Here is an 8,143-nt window from a genome sequence, read left to right as displayed (position 1 = left end):
TTTCTGAACATGTCGTCATTAGAGGATTAGTTAAAAATGAAAGTGCCTTCAGGAGGATATAAAAAGTTGGTACACCTGAACAGGGATACACAACCAAAAAGGTTTGGGATCCACAGGTGTAGGTAAATGGATTTTGAGTGAGTTAAAAACTTGCACATTGTGAAAACATAGAAACAGGATACATTGCACAAGTGATATTGGCAATAATTCACTTGGAATTTCAGTGCTGAGATTCACCAATCTTGACCAATACTGGAATATAAATTAAATATTTTGCATCATTGTGGTACAATAGCATTGTGAAATATCCCAAATCTGTTATCTTGTGTTAACCAAAGGCAAGGGTTAGAATTAATTCCAAGAATCAAAAATGCAAAATAGACAAATAACAGTTGTTGACAAGGTGGTTTATGAAAGTTTTTTTTCCCTTACAGTAACAGACAGGAGGATTTGTTGAAAGTGAAGCTCGATCAGCTTCAATGTCACTTCACGTGGGCGCCACAGAAAGAAAACATTGACTTGGATGATTTGAAGCAAAGATTAGAAGATTCAATACAGCTTGATGTGAAATATCGAGCCAGGTCTTACAACCAACTCACTTTTGTAAACTATTTGCAAGGAAACTGTGAGGAGGCGATTCAAAACTTACAGGAAGCTGAAAGAATTCTGAGGGACAATAATAAGGATGACGTTGAAAAAAGAATCATCGTCACCTATGGAAACCGTGCCTGGGTCAATTATCACATGGGACAACTGACAGAGGCTCAGTCCTACCTCGACAAACTGGAGAGGGTCTGTCAACAATTTCCTGATGCCTCTCAGTATACAGCAATGATACCTGAAGTGTACGGGGAGAAGGGTTGGTCACTGCTGAGCTCTGCTGCTCAATATTATGAAGATGCAAAGGAATGTTTTAAAAAGGCTCTGGAGGAAGCTCCGGATAACACGGAATGGATTTTTGGATATGCTACTGCCCTATCACGTCTGGAATGGTTTTCTGGTACCCCAGAGAGTCGTGGGCCTAGTGAAGCAATGAAGCAGTTGAGACGTGTGCTGGAGCTTGATCCAGATCACACTGAAGCCATGGTGCTGCTGGCTCTAAAACTACAACAGTTCAATCAGAAGGAAGAAGCATTGAAATTCATTGAGGACGCGTTGCAGAAATCCCCTGATCTTCCATACGTGCTTCGTTATGCTGCAAAGTTTTACAGAACGAAAGGAGATGTGGAAAAAGCTGTGGATCTGTTGAAGAAAGGATTAGAAATTACCCCAAACTCTTCCTTCTTATACTATCAAATAGGTATGTGTTACAAGAACCAACTAATCCAGTTGATCAAAATTCCAGGCAACAAGGACCCTCAAAATCCCATTTTTCAACAGAAGGTTGCACTGATTAATCAATGCAAGCAGCATTTTGGAGAAGCATCGATACTCAAGCAATCATTTATTATCGCAAAACTAGCATTTGCAGAAATCTGTGCAATGAATGAAGAATATCGCGAAGCGGAAGAGATCTACAAAACCTTACTGGAATTGGAAAATATTACTCCAGAAGATAAGCAGGAAATATATATTGGGGCTGCGAAATTTGAATTGTTCCACAAAAAATCAGAATCAAATGCCATCAAATATTATTTGGAAGGATTCAAAATGAAACGTGACTCACAATCAGGAGAAAAGTGTCGCACCAACTTGGAGAAGATGGCTAAAAAACTACTTTCCAAGGTTCCAAGAGATACCAAGGCTTTTTGCATTCGGGGGATCTTGGATGGGGACGAGAGCGCAGCTATTGAATGCTTTGAAAAGGTCTTGGAGTTTGAACTTGGCAATGAAGATTAGTTGTGTGCTGCCCCTGAGTTAAGCATTTCCATGCAGGCTTACAAAGAATTTTCCAGCTCACATATTTGAAAAAATCATTAATATTTTGTAATATATAAAGAGATTGGCTGGGGAACATTATCACTTATTTCCTGTGGGCACTTTCTTTCAAATTCACATTTTATTCATGCATGTATAATATTCAAATGATAATCTTTCTGCAAATCTTCAAAATCTCGGTGTTTTATTCAGGAATACTGACCACATTGATGCACTAACCAAGTAGCATATTATTTCCTTACCCTTTGACCTTCTGTTCTATGTGGCAAGAACAAAACATTTGATTTTGAGAGTAAGAGTTGATTGAGTCAATTGGATGGTTATTATGAATGTTAGGAGTTGTTTCTATAATAATAGACAATTCATAGGCCTGATTTTAACTCCAGATCTATTTTTGTTGGGTGTGTAATGAGGGGATTTAGAACCCCCCGACAGAAGCCAGGCTTGGGGTATTTTAAAAGCTTAGTTTCATTCTTGTGCCATCAGTGTACCTCTTGTCGATACAATGTGCATGGAGGTGAGTTGAAGGGGATACTGGGGAGGGTCCCATGCTTTGGAAAAAGCAAGTCCATAGCAGACAATCTCTAAACCCTCCTCCTGGGGTCTGATGGGGAACTTGTGTCCAAAGGAAAGTGAAACACATCCCCCTCTTGACATCCTGATTCTCTCAGAGCTGCTTCAGCCTGTTGGAAAACCTGTAGCAGCCCCCCCAACCACGGCAATATCGCAATCGGGGCCCAACAATGTCACCACAACCCAGTCCGTGTATGTTAATGAGGGCCCCACCCACTTTAACCTAGTTTCCACCAAGTGGGTTGATTTAAAATCACCTCCGTCAAATTCGAATGTAACCGAGGTAACTGGGAGGTAGATATAAACTGAAGGCCAAATAGAGAGAACATACGTGTTTTATAATGATCATTATCTGTTTATTGTGTTTTAATAGCAAACTACATGACGCATTCCAGCTGGTATTATAAGCTTCAATACACTCTGTGTGATTTATACTCTGCTGATGGTAATGACAGTGTAATAACAATATCCAATCCAGCCTGTAGTGGGTATAATAAAACCACTCTGCCACCCTATCTCTCACTTGCTGCCTCTTCTCAGGAAAGTTGCCCATTGGGTGAAAGGTTTTCCACATGTAACACTGGAGAAAGGGCCAACAGTCAGTGCAGCCCCTTCAGATAAAGCAACTCTTGATTCTGTTGCTCTGAGGATTTGCTGACAGACGATCAGACTCCCATCCAGAGCGTTCATTCAGATCTCAGTCTCTGTCACTGGGAGTCTCCCTGTCCTGTAACTTGTCAGCTTCACCAACTCTTCATCAAACCATCCCAGACCCTCACTGGCCAACACAGAGCAGCTCGGACAATACCCGGGAAAGACCATTTTCTACCGACTGTCACCATCTCACTGAAGGGGAAAGCAGTAAATGGGGGAAGGCTAAAGGATATAAAAATGGGTTAAATTGGGTTAAAAATAATAAAACACAATGGCTGCAGATACTGATTTTATAAACAGTGATTTCAATTGTAATTGTTTAATCTGAGATGGAATGTTAAAATATCCAATAAATGAATCTGTGGCTAAGATGTGAATTGTGCTGTTGATCTGGGTGAATGAGGACAGTTAGTGCTGCAGAATATGGTGTGGAAAACATCAGCAAAATAATTTCTGGGATTTGGTGATCTTTATGGTCACTTGTCATCATTTAGAAAACAACATTTCACTCATTTCATTCCGGGCAACACACAGCAACTTGTGAAAAAGCAGCAAAGCCCGTTTTATATTAACTGCCCCTCTCACAGATAAAGGAAGACACTAAATGGATGAAAGTTAAGAGGATGTCAAAGAGGAGGTTAAATTTCATTAATGTTTTTCAATACAAGCACCGATTTTAACAACATTAGTCACACATGTCAATGATATTTGTCTCCCAGAACCCAAACCGTGATGATTCTCTGCCAATCAGAATAGTTCCCAATCTCCATTTGCCCCTTTGACAATTTTTCTGAAGACAAAGTCAAATTCATTGAAAGTTTTGATTCCTCCCAGTCGTAGATTCCCTGCTTCTGATTGGATCCAGATGCTTCAAAATGTAAAATAATCATGAATTCTCAAATGTTAGAGAGTAATTTATCATTAAATGGAACCAATGCTCCTTTTTCATCAGAACATGAAAAGAAAATCCAATCAGGGCACTCATTGTAGAACCCAAACCTCTGGAAAATGCAAAAATAATTTGGACAATGGAAAGTGTTCTAAGTTTTGTGTCTCACTGTGAGGTCTGGAGGTTTGTATGGATGAAAATAAACCGTTTATCATCAAAATACAACTATATACAGTTCCGGGCCAGATTAGAAACTTCCAGGTATATTATGAAATGAGCTTAGACCCTAACTTTCACATTTAATTTTAGCATTAGGGTGAGCATGATGTGTTTCACTCCAGGTGACCCACCAGGAAGCTTTTATCAAAACAAACTTTATTTAAGAACACAGTTAGAATGTAACAAAAAGAATGAGCATAACTGTTACCAATTAAAATCGTTAAACATGACAAGGCATAAATCTTAGCAGCTAGCTATCTCCATTGTTTCAATGTAGCAGTATCCCCACATAGTTATAAATCCCTTCTTTGAACCAGTTAGCTCAGAAAACCAAATATGCTCATGTGGCTACTAGATTTCTGGCCTTCCAACCACTCTGGAGATTGATCAAGACAGATGCTTGTCTTCTAATTCTCATGCAGCAACTCCCAGAGAAAGCTCCACCCCCAAACAGCAGAATCATAGAGAAAGAGATTTACTTCCGAGCTGATTCCCATCTCCAAACCTTAGAGAGCGGAAAAGATAAGCCCTTCTTCTCCCAAAAAGCAACTGACCTTGAGTTCTCTGCATTAGCCTAGTTGTACCCAGTCATATGACCTCCCCTATCAATCAAACATGTCAAGCCCGACTCTGCAACATCCCAAGGGAAAACACAAAATAACAGAACCCTGCGTTAAAACAAACAATGTCGCAATTAAGATCAATTAGGTTGCAGCAGTGACAAAACAGTTTTTGCTGCACATGGATAGAATGGCTGTGATAATTAAAAAAACAAACTGCTACAACAGATCCTGCACGAAAGACATGGCAAATGCATTTCTTAAAGACACAGCAGCGTCACAATACACGGGAAGGTGAGGGCAGGAATGGAGTAAGGTGGAGAATGAATGTGTGGCTGAGGGACTGGTGCAGGGGGCAAGGATTCAGGTTCCTGGACCATTGGGAACTCTTTAGGGGCAGGTGTGACCTGTACACAAAAAACAGGTGGTACTTGAATCCCAGGGGGACCAATATCCTGGTGGGAAGGTTGGCTAAGGCTACTGGGGAGAGTTTAAACTAGATAGGTTGGGGTGAGGGGATCGAGACGAGGTGACTGGGAGCGAGGAAGTTAGCTCGCAGACAGAGAAGGGTTATAGACAGTGCAAGAGGGAGGATGGACGGGGGATAGAGAAGGAGAGAGCTCAGACCAAAGGATTGAGATGTGTTTACTTTAATGCCAGGAGTATAGTGAATAAAGAGGATGAGCTCAGAGTGTGGATCGATGCCTGGAAGTGTGATGTGGTGGCCATTACGGAGACTTGGATGTCTCAAGGACAGGACTGGATACTCCAGGTGCCGGGATTCAGATGTTTCAGGAAGGACAGGGAGGGAGGCAAGAGACGGGGTGGAGTTGCACTGCTGATCAGGGATAGGGTCACAGCTGTAGAGAGGGTGTATGCTGTGGCGGGATTGTCTACAGAGTCTCTGTGGGTGGAAGTTCGGAGTGGGAAGGGGTCGATCACTTTGCTGGGAGTTTTCTATAGGCCGCCCAATAGTAACAGGAAGGTGGAGGAGCAGATAGGGAAACAGATCCTGGAGAGTTGCAATAATAGCAGAGTTGTTGTGATGGGAGACTTTAATTTCCCAAACATAGATTGGAATATCCCTAGGGTAAGGGGATTGGATGGGGAGGAGTTCGTTAGGTGTGTTCAGGAGGGTTTCCTGACACAGCATGTGGACAAGCCTACAAGAGGAGAGGCTGTACTTGATCTGATACTGACCAATGAACCTGGACAGGTGTCAGATCTCTCAGTGGGAGACCATCTTGGGGATAGCGATCATAACTCTATCTCCTTTATGCTTGCATTGGAAAAAGAGAGGATCAGGCAAGCCAGGAAAGCGTTTATATGGAGTAAGGGGAAATGTACTGAAGAGAGGTGGCAGTTTTTCAAGGAATGTCTGTCCAGAGTTCTACAGGACAACGCTCCGAGCAGACAAGGAGGAGTTGGTAGGTTAAAGGAACCATGGTGCACGAAAGCTGTGCGGGACCTAGTCGAGAAGAAAAGGAAAGCATACAAAAGGTTCAGAGAGCTTGACGAAGATGGGGATCTAGATGAGTATACGGCTTGAAGGAAGGGACGAAAGAAGGAAATTAGGAGAGCCACAAGGGGTCACGAGAAGGCCTTGGCAGGTAGGATTAAGGAAAACCCTACGGCGTTCTATAAATATGTGAAGAGTAAAAGGATGAGACGTGAAGGAATAGGGCCTATAAAAGGTGAAGGCGGGAAAATCTGTACGGAACCAGTAGAAATGGCAGAGGTGCTTAATGAGTATTTTGCCTCGGTTTTCGCAGAGGAGAAGGACCTGGGTGGATGTACTGCGGGCTTGAGGTGGACTGAAAAGATTGAGTATGTGGACTTGAACAAAGAGGTTGTGCTGGAATCTTTGAATGGCATCAAGATAGATAAGTCGCCGGGTCCGGATGGGATGTACCCCAGGTTACTGTGGAAGGTGAGGGAAGAGATTGCAGAGCCTCTGGCGATGATCTTTGCATCATCAATGGAGACGGGAGAGGTGCCGGAGGATTGGAGTATTGCGGATGTGGTTCCTATTTTCAAGAAGGGGAATAGGGATAGCCGAGGTAATTACCGACCGGTGAGTCTAACCTCAGTGGTTGGTAAGCTGATGGAGAAGATCCTGAGGGACAAGATTTATGAGCATTTAGAGAGGTTTAGTATGCTCAAGAATACTCAGCATGGCTTTGTCAAAGACAGATCGTGCCTTACGAGCCTGGTGGGCTTCTTCGAAAATGTGACTAAACACATTGACGAAGGGAAGGCGGTAGATGTGGTTTATATGGATTTGAGCAAGGCATTTGATAAGGTCCCCCACGCAAGGCTTCTAGAAAAAGTGAGAGGGCATGGGATCCAAGGCGCTGCTGCCCTGTGGATCCAGAACTGACTTGCCCAAAGGAGGCAGAGAGTGGGTATAGATGGGTCTTTTTCTAAATGGAGGTCGGTCACCAGTGGTGTGCCCCAGGGATCTGTTCTGGGACCCTTGCTGTTTGTCATTTTCATAAATGACCTGGATGAGGAAGTGGAGGGATGGGTTGGTAAGTTTGCCGACGACACGAAGGTTGGTGGGGTTGTGGATAGTCTGGAGGGATGTCAGAAGTTACAGAGGGACATAGATAGGATGCAAGACTGGGCGGAGAAGTGGCAGATGGAGTTCAACCCAGATAAATGCGTAGTGGTCCATTTTGGCAGGTCAAATGGGATGAAGGAGTACAATATAAAGGGGAAGACTCTTACGACTGGAGATGATCAGAAGGACCTTGGTGTCCGGGTCCATAGGACTCTAAAATTGGCCCCGCAGGTGGAGGAGGTGGTTAAGAAGGCGTATGGTGTGCTGGCCTTTATCAATCGAGGGATTGAGTTTAGGAGTCTGGGGATAATGATGCAGCTATATAAGACCCTCGTCAGACCCCACTTGGAGTACTGTGCTCAGTTCTGGTCGCCTCATTACAGGAAGGATATGGAAAAGATTGAAAGGGTGCAGAGGAGATTTACAAGGATGTTGCCTGGATTGAGTGGCATGCCTTATGAGGATAGGCTGAGGGAGCTCGGTCTTTTCTCCTTGGAGAGACATAGGATGAGAGGAGACCTAATAGAGGTATCTAAGATGTTGAGAGGCATAGATCGGGTGGACTCTCAGAGGCTTTTTCCCAGGGTGGAAATGGCTGCTACGAGAGGACACAGGTTTAAGGTGCTCGGGGGTAGGTACAGGGGAAATGTTAGGGGGTAGGTACAGGGGAAATGTTAGGGGGAAGTTTTTCACACAGAGGGTGGTGGGCGAATGGAATCGGCTGCCGTCAGTGGTGCTGGAGGCAAACTCAACAGGGTCTTTTAAGAGACTCCTGGATGAGTACATGGGACTGAATAGGATGGAGGG

General features: G+C 43.5%; 1 pseudogene; it reads left to right on the top strand.

Moving 5' to 3' along the window:
* Positions 1-434: 434 nt before the first annotated feature.
* On the top strand, positions 435-1,908 carry LOC144486235 (interferon-induced protein with tetratricopeptide repeats 5 pseudogene; annotated as a pseudogene).
* Positions 1,909-8,143: the final 6,235 nt, after the last annotated feature.

The sequence above is a fragment of the Mustelus asterias genome, unplaced genomic scaffold (assembly GCF_964213995.1).
Source record: "Mustelus asterias unplaced genomic scaffold, sMusAst1.hap1.1 HAP1_SCAFFOLD_301, whole genome shotgun sequence".
Classification (NCBI taxonomy): Eukaryota; Metazoa; Chordata; class Chondrichthyes; order Carcharhiniformes; family Triakidae; genus Mustelus; species Mustelus asterias.
The sequence above is the reverse complement of the archived record's forward strand: the minus strand, read 5'-3'. Positions and strand labels throughout refer to the sequence as shown.